General features: G+C 55.5%; 1 long non-coding RNA gene across 2 annotated transcripts; it reads right to left on the bottom strand.

Annotated features, from left to right (window-relative positions):
• Positions 1-3,678: 3,678 nt before the first annotated feature.
• On the bottom strand, positions 3,679-7,123 carry LOC122240193. 2 transcript variants are annotated; one of them, XR_006219558.1, is made up of 3 exons: positions 6,903-7,123; positions 5,758-5,839; positions 3,679-3,902 (listed from the first exon to the last, which is right to left on the bottom strand). It is a non-coding gene; the product is annotated as an uncharacterized LOC122240193 (long non-coding RNA). The 2 variants fall into 2 exon arrangements; XR_006219557.1 differs by lacking the exon at positions 3,679-3,902 and having other exon boundaries at positions 5,710-5,839.
• Positions 7,124-17,044: the final 9,921 nt, after the last annotated feature.

The raw sequence follows: 17,044 nt of genomic DNA, 5'->3' as shown, positions 1-17,044 counted from the left end.
CGCACTTCCTCCGTGCCTCGGTTTCCTTACTGGTGATAGCTATCTCAAGACCGTCATGGGCGCTAGTTGAGGAAATGCATGAACACTGATGCTTTCTTTCCACTGTGTCCCTGACACAGTCCACACACAGCAAACACTCGCTGTTGTTGATGCGAGCCTGTCGCAGGGACCGAGCGTGTGAGGATCGTGCAGTGTGCATCCTGACATGGGCTCCCCCCCTGGCCTCCTCAGCTCCTACGGTGCCCAGGGCAGCCCCAGGCTCTGAGCAGGAGGGGTGTGAGCGCTCCCTGAGGGACTAAAGGGACAGGGTGCAGGCTCAGCACCCCGTACTCGGCCCCGACGCCAGGAGTCTTACCTATGAAGCTTCTGAGACCCGAGATTTAATTTGGACAAAAAGAGAGGAACATTGTGCTGTTTACACAAGCCCCACATTCTTAAACCGTTTAAAGTAAAAGAAGCAATAAAGTAAGCCCGGTACTTCCGAGAGACGAGAAAGATCCAGAAAGATGGCCCTAACATCTCTCGTTCCAGCTTTCATTTCAAGGACTTCAGAACAACCACTCATCGCTTTGCCTTTGGGGTCTTGGGTCCACGGATTTCAGTGAAGCGATGCAAGGTGGTCTCGACCCCAGAGCCGCGACCCCGCGATCCACAGTAACGCCTGGGAGGTGCCTGCGTTACTGCCTCCCAAGCCCTGCCCTGTGCGCACCTGACGTACGGATTGTGGGTTATGGCAGGATGTGTTTTCACTAAACGCACGGGCATCGGGGCCGGACTCAGTGCTCCCCATGTGCTCACGCGCCCACGGCGCTCTCTGCGGCCCGGCCCGCTCTGACCCGGCGGGCACTAGGGACACCGTGGAACGCCAGCAGAGCGGTGACAGCCAGCAAATGAGTGGCTCCATTTTGCAGAGCTCCTGGCCAGCCAGACACTCGAGGGCAGGCTGACAGCTCCCCGCCCGGGGACCCAGATGCACGGCCCCCATTATCGCTGCTGATGCGCGTCACAGCCAGGCAGGGCCTCTGAGACACATTGAGAAGCATGAGCCCAGAAGCTTGACAGGCCCCCAGGAAGTCTCTCCAGCCGAGCTCTCTGCACACGAACCCTTCGAACACAGCCCCTCCGTGCGGTGGCCCTCTGCACGGTCGAGCCTCAAAGGCAGTTCTTGGAAACACTTTCCTCAGTTCAAAGAAAGGATTTGCCTCCCATTCTCTCCTTTGGGGCGACAAACCTTACGTTTTAATTAAACAAGAGGTAGGGCACTCGGGAGCTTGTCATCAAGAGACACTGACGGGGCATGAGCCCTTTGGCTAAAAGTACTCCTCCTCCCAGACCAGCTGGGCTTCCAAGCTTTGGAGAAGAGGACTGTGCCCTGGTTCTCTGAGCCCCGAGCATGACCACACCCCTACTCGTGACAGCGGGGGTAAAACACTGCTCCCCGTGAGCACTGGGTCAGCAACCCCACAAGTGTTCCCAGTGACACAGCTGTGAGCCAGCGCACAAGGGGCCGCGTGAGCCGGGCCCAAGGCCACCTCTGTGACAGACAGTGTGACAGCGGCTCTGATGAGGGCGTGTGTGGGACTCTTGCAATTCTGTGCTGCACTGGGTTCTCAGACCAGCTTCCCGTGTCAGCAGCCCCAGCCTGTTCACTCCGGCAGGCACGGTCTGCAGGTGAACGTGGGGCAGCGGCAGCAAAAAGTCCTGTTAAAACAAAATCACTGGGCACCTGGGTGGCTCTTTGGGTAAGCATCCAACTCTTGATTTCAGCTCAGGTCGGGGTCTCATCGTTCGTGGGTTCAAGCCCCGAGTCAGGCTCTGCGCTGACAGCAAGGAGCCTGCTGGGGATTCTCTCCCTCTCTCTCCCCCACGCTGTCTCTCTCCCTCTCTCTCTCTCAAAATAAGTAAATAAACTTTGAAAGAGAAGACGAAAAACCCAAAAATCACAATTTCAAGGATAGTAGCCACGCCCCACAATTATTCCCCCTGCCCCAGGTCTGGGGTTCCCACGTCATCAGAACAGGCGGGGGGTGGCGGCCCAGACAAGGTCCTTCTCTCACACGGGGACAGAGAAGCCGATACTGTGCCGTGACACCAGTGGTGATATGACACTTCGCTCGATGGTCAGATGTGCTGGACGCAAAGGTGGTAGAATAATTTTCCAGGTGTGTGTGGGTACTTACCCTTGGGGCAGAATCTGCAGTGCAAGGGGCTAAGGGAGATACATTCTGAGCTTATACAGGCCGGCATGTGAGTCCCGGGGGCAGAGGAAGGACATTATCCTGTTCTCTGCTGACCCCCAGTGCAAGGACAGTGCTTACACACAGTAGGCTTTTCACAAATACTCCCCGAGTGACTGCCGATGAGCGAACCACTCAAAAATCAGACCTTAGATACACCCCTGACGAGGCCAGACCTCTGCACGCGTGCACGGACTTTTGCGTCAGACAGAGTCAGGCAGGCTCCCCCACCCCCAGCCTGTATCCCAGAGATCCACAGCTGACTGGAGATTTTCCACCGCACCACGTCGGAAATGCCCGCAGGGCTGTGCCCGAGACATCAGGCGAGGCCTTCCAGAGCCCCATCTGTCAGCATTTCTCCAGTCACATCTCGTGGAACAGAAGTTCCATGAGATGCTCCTGAAAAACACGCTCCAAGGTCATGAGAAGTGCTGTTTGCCCACTCCGTTGTGAAGATTTTCAAGTCACATTAGCAGACTGTGCGTTATAAGCCCCCGGAAGCCCTTCGGTAGAGAGATGTGCTCAGTTTCATAGAACTCGGCATTCCTCAAGTGTATTTGCTTATGCAAATGCTTCTTGGCCATGACAAACCCATCTGAGTACTTTAATTCAGCCTGGTCTTACCAACACAGCTGAGCGGCGGGGGCCGTGCGAGCCACACGCCCACCTTCGTGGTCACTCACCCCACCGCCCTGCACCTGACTTTCCTACCAGAGAAGAGGAAAGCCGAGAGGGCCACGCTGCACCCCACAGCACCTCTGAAAGACCAGGGATGATGCAGTGAGGGGCCACGTGTGGTACTGAAGTCTGTCTGGATGGGGAGTAAAACCAAGCCCTGTGTCACTGCCGTGTAGCCGGCACCGTAGCGCCTCCCACAGCCCCGCCCGTTCGAGCCAAGGCCCCAACGCTCCACGGGGCACGGTGTGACTTGTCCCTGCTTTTCACACCGCTGTGTGCCTCACCATGCCTCACTGGAAAGTCCACCCACAGCTGGCCCCCACGCCTGCTTCCCTCCAACCCTCGTAGGCGCCTCGCATCCCAGGGTCTCTTCCCGCCTGTGACTGGGAGAGCGGGGTCAGCTGAGCAGGCCAGGGAGACGCAGAAGCCCTGGGAAGGGACGGGATCCTAGCAAAGTGTAACACTGGTTTTAACATTAGCATCGGCAAACACGGGTGTCTGTTGTCATGCTTGGTGCCCTGACGAGGTGTTCTTGGAACCCTCTGATTATTCCCTTCTTACCAGAGCCCCCAAGTGGAGAAGATTCTGGTCCAAGCAGCAGCAACTCAAAATCCTCCCTCACCCCCATCTTTAAGGGCCGGCCCGGCCAGAGTGCGGCCGCCCCCAAACACTCCCCGCTCAGAGCGCTCAGCCATTTAGCCGGTCTGACCCCAAACACACAAAAACACACTCTCAGGCAAATTAAAAACATCCATTTGCCACTTCTTATTACCGAACCATGTGGAATGCAAAAGAGGAGCATAAAAAACGAGGCTCTCAGTAACGGGGAAGGCTTGCATTTTATCCCGGGCTCTGGAGCAGCGGCACGGAGCGAATACATAACACTGTGTGAGTCTCACCCAGACAGAGGCGCACAGAGCTGGTAATAACTCAAGGTATTTTATCACTGTGTGTCCTCAGGCTAGGCATCAGATGGGAAAAACACTCCTGAAACAAAATTAAATAGTTTTAGATCTAATTTTACCAGGCTGAACTAGGTTGCAGATTGATTTTCATGGAATCTAATAGAGAACAACACACACGTTGCCCGTCTCATAGAAAATCCATCCACCACAGCACTTTCTACTCGCCTTGCAGTTCAGCACAAGTAATCAGAAGCTCGTACTTCACAAGGCAGCGCGCCTCGCCCTGCGAACGCCTTCCCCTCCGACGGAGCCCGATGCAGGCACGGCCTCCCACGCGGTCTCCTCAAGTGCCCGCGCACGCGGACACGAGACCCGCTCGCTCCCTCTGGCAGGAAGGGGAGGCCTGGGGCCAGGGCAGCACCCAGAGCCCGCGTCAAGCCGTCCTCTGTTTGGCTTCCTCATCTCTGCCCGCCACACACCGCCCTCGCTCTTCCGGAATTTTCTCCTCTTCCCTGAACAGCTAAGCGCTGGCTCCTCTTCCTCCACGTGCATCAGGGCCAACCGGAACCAGACGGGAAAGTCCCTCCTGGGACAGGCTGCGTGGGGCCTGGCCCCGTGGACTGCCTGCACGGGCCCCTGCCAGGCCACCCTGAACTGCACACCCTGGCGACAGCACCCACCTACTCCGTCTCTCAGGGTCACTTATGGTCCTGATCTGGGACATGGGTACGCCTTCCCCGGTTGGCCGCGCCCCGGCTTTCTCGGTGACGGCGTGTGTGGGCTGATGCACCTCCCAGCAGGACCACAGAGCCCCTGAACACGTGGGGGTGGGGCTTAAGAGTACCCGCGCGGCACAACTGAGCGTTAGTGAGCGACAAGGGGGTGAAGAGGCCGAGACGTCAGCAGCAGGGCTGGATGAGCCTGAACACCGACTGGAGTTCAGTCAGCAAGGAGGGAAATGGCGCCGTGTAAGGAAAACAGTGGCCAGGGGAAAGGACATCGCTGATGTGCGACTAGCACCCACCCGTCCTGCAGACCAATGGGTTGGTCTGCAAACTGCAGGGTCTTATCGTGAAAGCAGGTACACCGTCTACCCATGTGATTCCGCGTCTAGTCGGGAGAGAGGGCCAATTAAACAGGCGTGACAAATAGCACTGAAGATGTGATACAGTCTGCACAGAAAATAGAGCAAGAGGGGCGCCCAGGTGGCTCAGTCAGTGAAGCATCCCACTCTTGATTTCAGCTCAGGTTGTGATCTCACGGTTCGTGAGTTTGAGCCCCACATCAGGCTGTGCACTGACAGCTTGGAGCCTGCTTGGGGTTCTCTCTCTCACTTTTTCTCAAAACAAATAAATAAGCTTAAAAAAAGAAAAAGAAAGGAAAGGAAAGGAAAGGAAAGGAAAGGAAAGGAAAGGAAAGGAAAGGAAAGGAAAGGAAAGGAAGTTCTAGACTGTTCTAGAGTGTCCCAGGGGTGTCCTAGGCTTTGGAGCATAGTATGTTCTCCATGACCCTTTGTTGACTGAGCAAATGGAGTCAACGAATGCCAGTCTGGGTCTGAGGAGCCTTGACTTTTCAGGACAGCACTTGCCTCAGGCCCCCACCATGTGTGAGCATCATAGGTGACCACTCATCAGAACAGCAGAGAACCACTTGGGTACCATGGGTTCAGGTCAGCCTTGGGCATGCTGCACGAACAGACGAGCTATTAGCTTGGAAATTTACATACATCAGCCACGAGCTCCCTTCTAAAGGGAAATAATTAAATTTAGACTTGCAAATTCAGATACCAACACTTTGACCTGCTCTCTAAACAACTGCTTATGTAATCAGTGTTCTATTCTCGGTTATTAGAATATCTAACTCATAGAAGAGATGAGAAATTAGCCAAATTTCAAACAGCATTGAAGACATTACTGTTGTTGACAGTGGGACTTAACAAAGTCAGCGGAGGACAGGGGGCCCTGCCAGGAGCTTCCGTGATGTCTCATTTCTTGCTCTCGAATGAACTCGCTTCAGCACCTTAAATAATAAAAATAATGTAAGAAAACAAAATAAAAACAACGCTAGATCTAGTTGACTTGAGGAATGCAGGAGTCACCAAGCATCTCCTGACAGCCTAGTAAGATCAAGAAATTGCTTGCGTCCTAGATTGTTCTGACTTCATCATCGTGTTTGAACCAGTCACTGCTGACCTGTATTGGGTACGTGTCCCTTGTCAGGATGTGTGTGTCACCCGTACATCTCACTTAAATCTGACCCACACCCCTGACGTAGGGGGTGACTGCATTTCAGAGATGAGGGAATGGAGACCTAGGGAGGCCAGGCAACGGGGCCGATCCCCCAGCTGGTAGTGGGCTGGGACCCAGACACCCTGAGCAGGCAGCCTGCACACCCGCGGGGCTAGTGGTCCATCTGGTGAGACAAACACGGAGCAAAGGCAGACACGTGGGGACAGCCCAGCATGAGGTGTGGGCAGTGAACACCGGAGGGAATCCTGTCACAGGAAAGACCGTAAGGATGGGGCGGTGACTGGGATGGGCAGTGACCTCGCCACTCTCTCCTCCAACAACCACCAGAACACCCATGACTAACGAGGCACAGTCAGGTCCTTCAAAGAGCATCACGCACATGAGAGACATCTAGGGTCGCACGGTCACTCACGGCGGCATAGAGTCCAGCCTCCGTGTCAAACTTCACGTTCAGGGCGGCATCATCTGCTGCCCTGGGGGCCTCTGAGGCGGGGCTCGGAGAGGACTATTCGTCTTGAAGAATGAAAGTCCTTCCTTCCATGAGCGCCATCCCCTTGGAAGCCCTGTGTGGTGATCTCTGCAGACTGTCACTGTCCTGGGGGGCCCTGACCCTTGGAGGTACCACCAGCTCACATGCTTGGGAAACGGAGCCCTGGGGGCTGGTGGCTCCTCTCCTGCCCACCGGGCACCTGACACTCTCACCTCCCCCGCCCCTGCCACACGCCAGACGTTCAGACCAGCAGAGACCAAGAGCCTCTGTGCTCCCTCCTCCCTGCCGGACCCTGCAGGACCCCATGAGGAGAGTAGCTCAGGCAACCGTTGGAAGGACAGACCGATGGGGGATCAGCGCCGAAACCCGGGAAGGGCGCGGGCGGGCTGAGAGCAGGGGTGCGGACGCGACAGCGGCCAGGGGCACACTGGGAAAGCAGGGCGCCAGGTCACCACGTGAGGAAGCAGGTGAGTCCCGTGACTCGGACTTCCCGTTGGAACCCCAGGCGGAAGGGATCGAGCGCGGGGGCGATGAACACCGGGAATGCTAGATTTGACGGGAGACGCTCACCGCGTCTGGAGCAGAGGGACTCCGGCACAGTGCCCGCCGGAAGTGGGAAACGCGGCCGACGCGTCACAAGGGAGTCGGGCGGGGTTGGAGGAGGAGAACGCCTTCGGGCCACCCGCCTGCAAATGAGAGCTCCGCCCGAGCGCGGGACGCCCGCTGCCGCCCACGCGAGCCACGACCCCTGTCGGCGAGCACAAGTTGCTGATAGTCACGCTGGGCAGACCGGACCGCCTGGGACGGCCTGGGACCGCAGCGGAAACCCTCAGGGATGCCGCTCCGAGCCCAGAGCCCCCGCTCAGGTGGGAGAGCGCGCGTGGAGGGACAGCGGGGACGCTGGCCGTCACACGCGGCCTCGGACAGCATGCTGGCAAGGGCACGCCTGGCCCGCACAAGCTCCCTGATCTGGACGCGGCTGACTTTCAGGCGGGGAAGGGAGAAGAGGCCACAGGTTCGGTCACCCGGGCTCTGCTGCGCCGTGGGCGTGTATATAAAGTAGCCATGCCACAGGGGCGCGAGTGCCACATTAGAGTCCTGAGAGAGGAAGCCAGCAGAGTAACAGAGATTACAAGGCGCCGGCTCCCTCATCACGGAGCGTGCAGAGCCCCACCCCCCACCACCGTCTGTCACCTGCAAGCTGGAGAGCAGGAAGATGATAAACGGCTGGAAGGTCCGAGACCCAGGGGAGCTGGCGCTACAGGTTCCGAGACCCCAGTCCATATGTGAAGGCCCATGAACCAAGAGTTGGAAGAGTGAGAATCCCCCTCCCTTCTCCACCTTTCTGTCTGTGCAAGTCCTCAACTGATTGGGTGAGGCCCACCTCAGCCGGAGTTCTCTGCTCGACTCAGTCCTCCGATTCGAATTCTGGTCTCGACCTGAAACTCCCTCACAGATGCATCAGAATCATGTGGGGCCACATATCCAGGCGCCCAGGGCCCATTCAAGGTAACCCATACAATTAACCAACACAAATGTGCCACTCATGGTGTTTCTGTAGAGTCGTGGGTATCACCCGACAGATGTGCCGTTCGGTGCTCAGGGAATCTGGTGACCTTGAGTCAGAGACGGACGCTGGTGAAGCTTTCACTCACTCACAGAAGCAACGGTTGAGGGTTGAAGCCTCTACTGCAGGAAGGGCGCGAGGTGAGAACGGGTGAAGGATGGTCTGGGCCAGAGGAAACTAACACGGGAGGTCTTTTCATAAAAAACGGAAGAATAGGATGTAAAACTGCAAAATAAAGGCATTTTGGTTTCGCATGTCTCCAAAGAAACCAGGATGCTAAGGAAGGAAGCCCAAGGAGCTGTAAGGAACCGACCACACCGAAGGACTTCGGGGGCGGCGTGTCTCTAGGGGCAAGAAATCCAGACAGTGCGGGATTCGCGCTTATTTGCGGAGTGTTATACTCTCGTTGTACCCACGGCTCCCTAACTACAGCCCCCCAGGTGCCTATCAGGTCTGTGGGGTTACTTGCATTGGTGAGAATTTCCAGCCTCAAGATAATTCTCTCCTAGAATTCCTGGCCGGGATCACAGTCCGACCGTGTCTTGTAGACCCTCTCGTATACTCACTGCTCCTCAGAGCCAGTCCGGTCACCATCTGCTGATGGAGTGGGAGGAGCTCAGATGAACTGTGACCTTGATGGGATGGGGGGGGGGGGGGCTCTGATGAACTTTGACCTCGCTGGTTGCAACAGAAAGAAAACCTTCTGGGAGAAGCGCAGTCTGAAACGGCCTCAGAGTCCCAGCTGAACCGTGGCTTTGCCCCCCGCCCGCCGAGACCCATTACTGGCGCGGACCTTCTGCCGCAAACGGGGATGGCAGTGAGGACCGCATCCAGGCTGGACGGCCGTTAGGTCTGAAACCTCTTGTCGTCCTGCACAGACTGCTGTCCTGGCCGGAAGGACGGGGAGCCCCTAGTGGAGGCACCACACTGACTCGGAGAATGATGTCACGGCCGCCTGCCGGCGGAGCCTGGAATGGAGTCAGCGTCTAGACTACAAGCCGTATAATTGGGAGGGCTCGAGTCAAAGTGAAGTGTGAACCCACACCTTTACGTGTGCGCATTTAAAACTTAACTAGAGTCACCTTCTCGTCCGTCAATCAGTTGTCAGACCATCTGTCTTTGCCTGCTCTCTGCTCACCGCAATCTGGTGCCAGCGTGTTTGCTTTCCACGGCTTACAAAAATTCGCCGGGTGGTGGAGTGCAGCTCGCGTGACGCCCAAAGTGTCTGCATGGCCCCGAGACTGTCGTAGGGCCACGGTCGAGGCCTGATCAGGATCCCCCCTCCCCCTCCCGGGATATGTCCTGCGTCGGTGCTGTCACCGTCACCCAGGGAGCCTGTCTCGGGAGGCATCCGTGCGGGACCTCAAGGGCGGGGCTCGAGCTCCAGGAGCCACAGTCACGCTTTCGCAGGTGCAGGCGGGGTGCTGGGGCTCAGGCGCCCTTCACTTAGGGCTTGCTGCCTGAGAAATCTGGGGGCTTCGCGAAGGAAGATGGGGGTCATGTGTCCCCCGACGTCCTTGGAGTCCCAGGGGGAGGGGAGCGCTCCCGCTCCCCAGTCGCCCATTCCCCGCGCACACCCAGCACCCGCACAGAGCCCTCCTGGGAAAGCACTGGGGCCCAGGCAGGGTCCACTGGCTCACTGGAAGTTGCAACTCCGTGCTATAAACACAGAAGGACTATCATGCTCTGCCCCCCAATCCCTCAGCAAATCCCAGGCAGAGCCTCAACTCCATGCTCATTTCCCACCCGAGAGACCCATCCTGTCCCGACTGAAGTTCACCATCGCAGAACCCATTCTGAGCCCATCCGGGGGAGGGGAGGGAAGGAACCTCTGTCAAAATGGCCACTGTGTCCTCAGTGGTGGCTCTCCCAGGGACCACCGTGTCCTCAGCGGTGACCCTCCCAGGGGACCAGTGTCCCTCAGTGGTGGCTCTCCCAGGGACCACCGTGTCCTCAGTGGTGACCCTCCCAGGGGACCAGTGTCCCTCAGTGGTGGCTCTCCCACATGAAGTCTCATGTGTGCTGCCCTCTGATCCCCTGTGGCCCTCAATACAGAATCAAGGCCCCAAGTCCATGGTAATGGGGAGGCACCCAGACACAGCTGCCAAGCTTCAGAGGCTGAACTGAGAGCCTGGTGCACTGACTCAGAGCCTTTGCACACACCGCTCCTTCTGGGTGGGGTGGTCTTCCCTCCCTAAAGTGCACAGTCCCATTCTTACCCTTCCAGCAGGAATATCTCAGTTCTGGAGCAGACCTCCCAGTTCAATAAATGGGAAACTTACTATTACCTATTAGGTCTCAGCTAAGCAGTCACCTCCTGAAGGATGCCTCCCCTGATGTTCTAGATCCCCCCCCCCCGCCAGACAAAGTCCCTGATGTTCTAGACACCCCCCCCACCGGCCAGGCGAGGTCCCTGACGTTCTAGATCCCCACCTCCGGCCAGACAAGGTCCCTGATGTTCTAGATCCCCCCCAGCCAGGCGAAGTCCCTGACATTCTAGATGCCCCCCTACCAGGCAAGGTCCCTGATGTTCCAAATCTCCCCCCCCCCAGCCAGGCGAGGTCCTTGACGTTCTAGATCCCCCTGCCTGCCAGGCAATGTCCCTGATGTTCTAGACCACCCCCCCCCCAGCCAGGTGAGGTCCCTGACATTCTAGACCCCCCCCCGCCAGGCAAGGTCCCTGACGTTCTAGATCCCCCCTCCCGGCCAGGCAAGGTCCCTGATGTTCTAGACCACCACCCCCAGCCAGGTGAGGTCCCTGACATTCTAGATCCCCCCCCAGCCAGGCAAGGTCCCTGACGTTCTAGATCCCCCCCGGCCAGGTGAGGTTCCCCTGATGTTCTAGATCCCCCCCCCACCAGGCAAAGTCCCTGATGTTCTAGACACACCCCCCCCGGCCAGGCGAGGTCCCTGACGTTCTAGATCCCCACCTCCAGCCAGGCAAAGTCCCTGACATTCTAGATGCCCCCCTGCCAGGCAAGGTCCCTGACGTTCTAGATCTCCCCCCCCCAGCCAGGCGAGGTCCCTGACGTTCTAGATCCCCCTGCCTGCCAGGCAATGTCCCTGATGTTCTAGACCACCCCCCCCCAGCCAGGTGAGGTCCCTGACGTTCTAGATCTCCCCCCCCCAGCCAGGCGAGGTCCCTGACGTTCTAGATCCCCCTGCCTGCCAGGCAATGTCCCTGATGTTCTAGACCACCCCACCCCCCAGCCAGGTGAGGTCCCTGACGTTCTAGATCCCCCCCAGCCAGGCGAGGTCCCTGACATTCTAGATTCCCCCCCCCCCGGCCAGGCGAGGTCCCTGATGTTCTAGATCCCCTCCCCGGCCAGGCGAAGTCCCTGACATTCTAGATGCCCCCCTGCCAGGCAAGGTCCCTGACGTTCTAGATCTACCCCCCCCCAGCCAGGCGAGGTCCCTGACGTTCTAGATCCCCCTGCCTGCCAGGCAATGTCCCTGATGTTCTAGACCACCCCCCCCCAGCCAGGTGAGGTCCCTGACGTTCTAGATCTCCCCCCCCCAGCCAGGCGAGGTCCCTGACGTTCTAGATCCCCCTGCCTGCCAGGCAATGTCCCTGATGTTCTAGACCACCCCACCCCCCAGCCAGGTGAGGTCCCTGACGTTCTAGATCCCCCCCAGCCAGGCGAGGTCCCTGACATTCTAGATTTCCCCCCCCCCGGCCAGGCGAGGTCCCTGATGTTCTAGATCCCCTCCCCGGCCAGGCGAAGTCCCTGACATTCTAGATGCCCCCCTGCCAGGCAAGGTCCCTGACGTTCTAGATCTACCCCCCCCCAGCCAGGCGAGGTCCCTGACGTTCTAGATCCCCCTGCCTGCCAGGCAATGTCCCTGATGTTCTAGACCACCCCCCCCAGCCAGGTGAGGTCCCTGACGTTCTAGATCCCCCCCAGCCAGGCGAGGTCCCTGACATTCTAGATTCCGCCCCCCCCCCGGCCAGGTGAGGTCCCTGATGTTCTAGATCCCCCCGGCCAGGTGAGCTCCCTGACATTCTAGATCCCCACCCCCAGCTAGGCAAAGTCCCTGATGTTATAGACCCACCCGGCCAGGCAAGGTCCCTGATGTTCTAGATCCCCCCCCGGGCCAGGCGAAATCCCTGACGTTCTAGACCCCCCCCCGCCAGGCAAGGTCCCTGACGTTCTAGACCCCCCCCTCCCGCCAGGCAAGGTCCCTGATGTTCTAGACCACCCCCCCCCCAGCCAGGTGAGGTCCCTGACATTCTAGATCCCCCCCAGCCAGGCGAGGTCCCTGACGTTCTAGATCCCCCCCCCCCGCCAGGCGAGGTTCCCCTGATGTTCTAGATCCCCCCCCCCGCCAGGCAAAGTCCCTGATGTTCTAGACACCCCCCCCCGGCCAGGTGAGGTCCCTGACATTCTAGATCCCCACCTCCGGCCAGGCAAGGTCCCTGATGTTCTAGATCCCCCCCCAGCCAGGCGAAGTCCCTGACATTCTAGATGGCCCCCTGCCAGGCAAGGTCCCTGACGTTCTAGATCTCCCCCCCCAGCCAGGCGAGGTCCCTGACATTCTAGATTCCACCCCCCCCGGCCAGGCGAGATCCCTGATGTTCTAGATCCCCTCCCCGGCCAGGTGAGGTCCCTGGCGTTCTAGATGCTCCCTGGCCAGGCGAGGTCCCTGAGGTTGTAGATTCCCCTGGCCAGGCGAGGTCTCTGTGCATGATTCCTTCTTGGTGTTGGGAGTTTGAAATCATGGATTAGGTGTGCAACTATTTGCATTCAACAAAGATTTGTCGAGTGAAGGTATTAGTCAGCTTAGGCTGTAACAAAGGACCACAGACCAGGCAGCTATACAGCAGATATTCACTGTCCCACATGCTGAAGGCAGGGAGTGTGAGATCCGGGCGTGGGCAGGACTGGTTTATCTGAGGCCTCTCTCCTGGGCGTGTAGATGCCGTTCCTTCCCCATGTCCCCACCTGGTCATCCCTCTGTGCGTGTCTGTGATTGGATTGGGGCCACCCTAGTGACCTCGTTTTACCTCCAGCCCCTCTTTGAGGACCCCGTCTCCGAACACAGTCACACCCTGAGTCCCTGGAGTCAGGGCTCCAACGTGGATTTGGGGGAAAGTCATAGTTCAGCCCACATGGCGAACAAGTGACTTACTCCATGCTGGCCGCCTGCTTACTGGACCCGTTCAAGACCACTCACGACTGCTCCCTATCGGGAAATTCCAAAAGGGGTCTCCATCTTCTTGTGAGAATCAGACCTCCTTGTGTGCCACAAAACCCCATGCAGACCCAGGATCTCCTTTGTGTTAATGTTGCCTGACCTCCCTTGTGTCGTTCATGGAACAGCAGCTTGAAAACAGTGTTTTAAAATACATGTTCCTGAAACTCTGAGAAAAATCCTTTGCCTTTCCCCCAAGATGTTACTCCTTTCCTCCTGCCCGCATAGAGGTTAATTATTTTTTTGCTTCCCAGGGTAACCCACCTGTTCAAACTGATTTGTGTTTGTGTTTAGAAAGAAGTAACATCCATTAAAGACATACCTGTATCTGATCACAGTATACGGCTAGGAAGGAAAGTGGGTCAGGCTTGAGGGAGGCCATCTGTCAGAGTGCATTTTGGCAAAAAGAAACCCTAAGAAAGGGACTTTGGAGGGGCTGAGGTTTGTAGCCCAGAGGCACCAGCAGAGTTCTGTGGCTTCCAACTGTCACCTTCTTGTCCAGGGACACGACTGTCTGAGAGAGCTGAGCTGTGCTAGACGTGGGCACGAGTGTGGCCGACAAAGCAGAGATGTGTTGTTCAAAACCTCACTTTAAATTGTTGAAATGAGGGACGAACCAAAGTGCTCAACTTATGGAACTTTTAAAAATAACCTAAACTGTGAAATATTTAGTGCTTTTAAGGAGGCAGAGCAGAAGATCGAATGCTTAGATATTTTACAAATTCCGGTTGAGTAAAAGTTCCAGCAAACACGTTATATCACATGAACACACTCTCCAGGTAACTGACATGTGCTCAAGCACCAGAGGACTTTCTAAAATTTTCCTCTTACCGGGGCGCCTGGCGGCTCAGTCCATTAAGCGTCTGACCCTTGATTTCGGCTCAGGTCAGGATCCCAGGGTCGTGGGATTGAGCACAGAGCCTGCTTGGGATTCTCTCTCTGTCTCCCGTGCTCACAATCTCTCTAAAATAAAAAAAATAAAAAAATTCATCTCACTTAGTAAAATTGCTTCATACATCATTTAGAAACAAAACAGCTTGTAAAGGCAATCACCACACTTACGAACCAGGTTCCACAGCCCCTCCTGCCGCCCTCATGAGTAAGCAGAGTCTTGTGTCACAGGCGTGGCAGGCGTGCTCCAGTTCTCTGGGCACCTGCTGGGGTTCTCACTTCCACCCCCATCCCCGCCAGTTCCCCTGGTTTCCAGGCATGAGCAGTCTTGACGGGAGTCTGAGGGTGTCTCCAAGGGGCTCCACCTTTCAGGCGGTGACTCTTCCTATTATCACCGCAGAGCCTTCTAAGATATTTGAGCTTCCAACTCCATGAAAGGAGCAAAAACAAACCCGAGAACCCAGTGCCCCTGGGGGGGCCACGACTGCGCACGCTCACTCTTCCAGGCCGCCACCTGACTTCTTTCCCCAGAGAGTGGTCAGCCTGTTTGGGAACTGCATAGAAATGAAAGTACTTCCCACCTGCTCTTCTGTGCCCAGATTTTTATTTTCTTACTATAATGTTTTAGAGTTTCATCCATAGTCCCTCAGGCGTTGTGGTTGCTGATTGTTACCCCTCATGTAAATGTAACACAATTCACTTATCCATTCTTCTGCTGATGTGCATGCGGGATGTTTCTAATTTTGAGCTGTAATGAATGAAATGTCTCTAAACATTCTTGCACAAATCTTTTTTTTTTTAACACGTGTTTCATTTATCTCAGGTAAATATTTAGAAGCGTAACAGGTGTATACGTAACGGCCAAAACGTCTTCCAAAGTGTCCTAGGGACAGAGTGGTGCGTCCTGGTCCCCCTGTGTCTTTGCCTAGACTGAGCTACGGTCCTAAGTCTCAGCTGTTCCACTGCTGTGCCCTGACACACTACGCCTTTCTGGTTTTAATTTGCATTTCCCCCTGTGTGTAGTGATGTTAAGCACTTTTGCATGGGCTTACTGGCTTCTGATATTCTCCTCTGTCAAGTTTCTGTTCGAGTATTTTGCCCATTTCTTAAACTTTGGACTTTTTTCCCTTTATTATCCAGTCGAAAGGGTTCTTATACTCTGGATACAAATCAATTGTCTTGATTATATATCTGTTACCCTAACGTACGACCTGCTTTTTGTTTTCTTAACAGTGTATTTCAGTGCTGAAATTTTTAATTTTGATGAAAACTAATTTGTTTTTTCTTCTCTGATTAGTGCTTTTCTGTGTCCTAAGAAATCCGCACACATGAGGACCATGACAGTGATCTGTATTTTCTTCCACAAGTTTTAGAGTTATAGCTTTCACATTTAGGTTTATGGCCCATTTGGTGACAATCTCCATGTATGGTATGAGGCACAGCTCAGAATTCATTTTTCCCAACCTGGTGTACAGTTTTTTCAGCTGTTTGTTGATAAGACTTTCTTTCACTCCATTGTATTACTTTGAATTCTTTGTTGAAAATCAATTGATCTTATAGGTACGATTCTATTCCTGAATGCTCTGTGTTGTCCCCCTGGACTATTTATCTATCTTTACATCACTACCAAATTGTATTTGTTCTTTGTTATCAATATTCTCAGCGAACGTGATCTCGTTTGGTTCCAGCAAAGAGTTTCTGCCCTCTGAAAATGCTTCCCACGTGCTCCGAAAATACATGAAATCACATCACTTCCACGGGGCCATAGGCCTTTATTTTGAATTGAGTAATAAGGTTTATAACGCGAATGTCCTGGATCATTTTGAGAAATGCATTAGAAACGGCGTGCTGTGATATGACAAATGGCGACCGGGCCTTCCCGGAGAGGGAGTCTTGGCTGGAGGGCAGCCCCGGGCGCCATCCAGCATCACGGCCAGTGTAGGGCTGCTCTTTAGGCTCAATTTCCGGCTGGGCCACATCAGATACTCTGGGTGCAGGGCCCAGCCACCCCTTCCAGATACTCTCCCTACAGGAAACACCTTCTCCTTCTTCCCGACTTTACACAGGGGGTGGGGGCGGCAGAAGCATGGGGAATTCTGGAGCCAGCCTCTCTCAGTGTACACAAAATGTCTGGAATCGGGTAAGATGAAAGCACAGCCTCCGTTTTCATCAGTAACCCGTATGCGCCCGACCTCACGACTGCGGTGAACATAGACAGCAGACAGAGCCGGAAGTCTGAGCGCAGCTCAGACGGGACCACGCCAACGGGAGGCTCAGCTGACACAGCGGGTCAAGGAAACAGCCACAAAGAAAGGCTTTGACACTGAATCATTTTCATTGTGATTATTCTAAATAAAAACTAGAATTCCGCCGTGTGTCCTAATGACACGCTAAAGCGGCAGCATTCCCACTCTCAGGGACAACAGATTCTCGCAGAAGCAACGATGTGGGCTTCCCCAGCAGACAGGCCAGCAGCAGGTGCCGTGTTTTGTTCGGGTTGGCGAGTTTGGGCTGGGAACCTAAAATCCACTGCCGCAGAGGAGTCGATAGGATGTGAAAGAGGTAGGGTTACTACATAGAATACCGGATATCCAGTCAAATTTGAATGATCAAATTGTGGTAAAATATATATAACATAAAAGTTGACACATTAACGGTTTTTAAGCATATAGTTTGGTGGCATTAAATACATATATATTGTTAGGCAACCATCACCACCACCCATCTCCGGAACCTCCTAATTTTCTCAGACTGAATCTCTGTCCCCACTAGACACTGACCCCCGCCAGCCCCAGCCCCTGGCACCCACCGTTGTACAGTCTCTGTGGCTTTGA

This window comes from Panthera tigris, chromosome B4, assembly GCF_018350195.1.
Source record: "Panthera tigris isolate Pti1 chromosome B4, P.tigris_Pti1_mat1.1, whole genome shotgun sequence".
Lineage (NCBI taxonomy): Eukaryota > Metazoa > Chordata > Mammalia > Carnivora > Felidae > Panthera > Panthera tigris.
The sequence above is the reverse complement of the archived record's forward strand: the minus strand, read 5'-3'. Positions and strand labels throughout refer to the sequence as shown.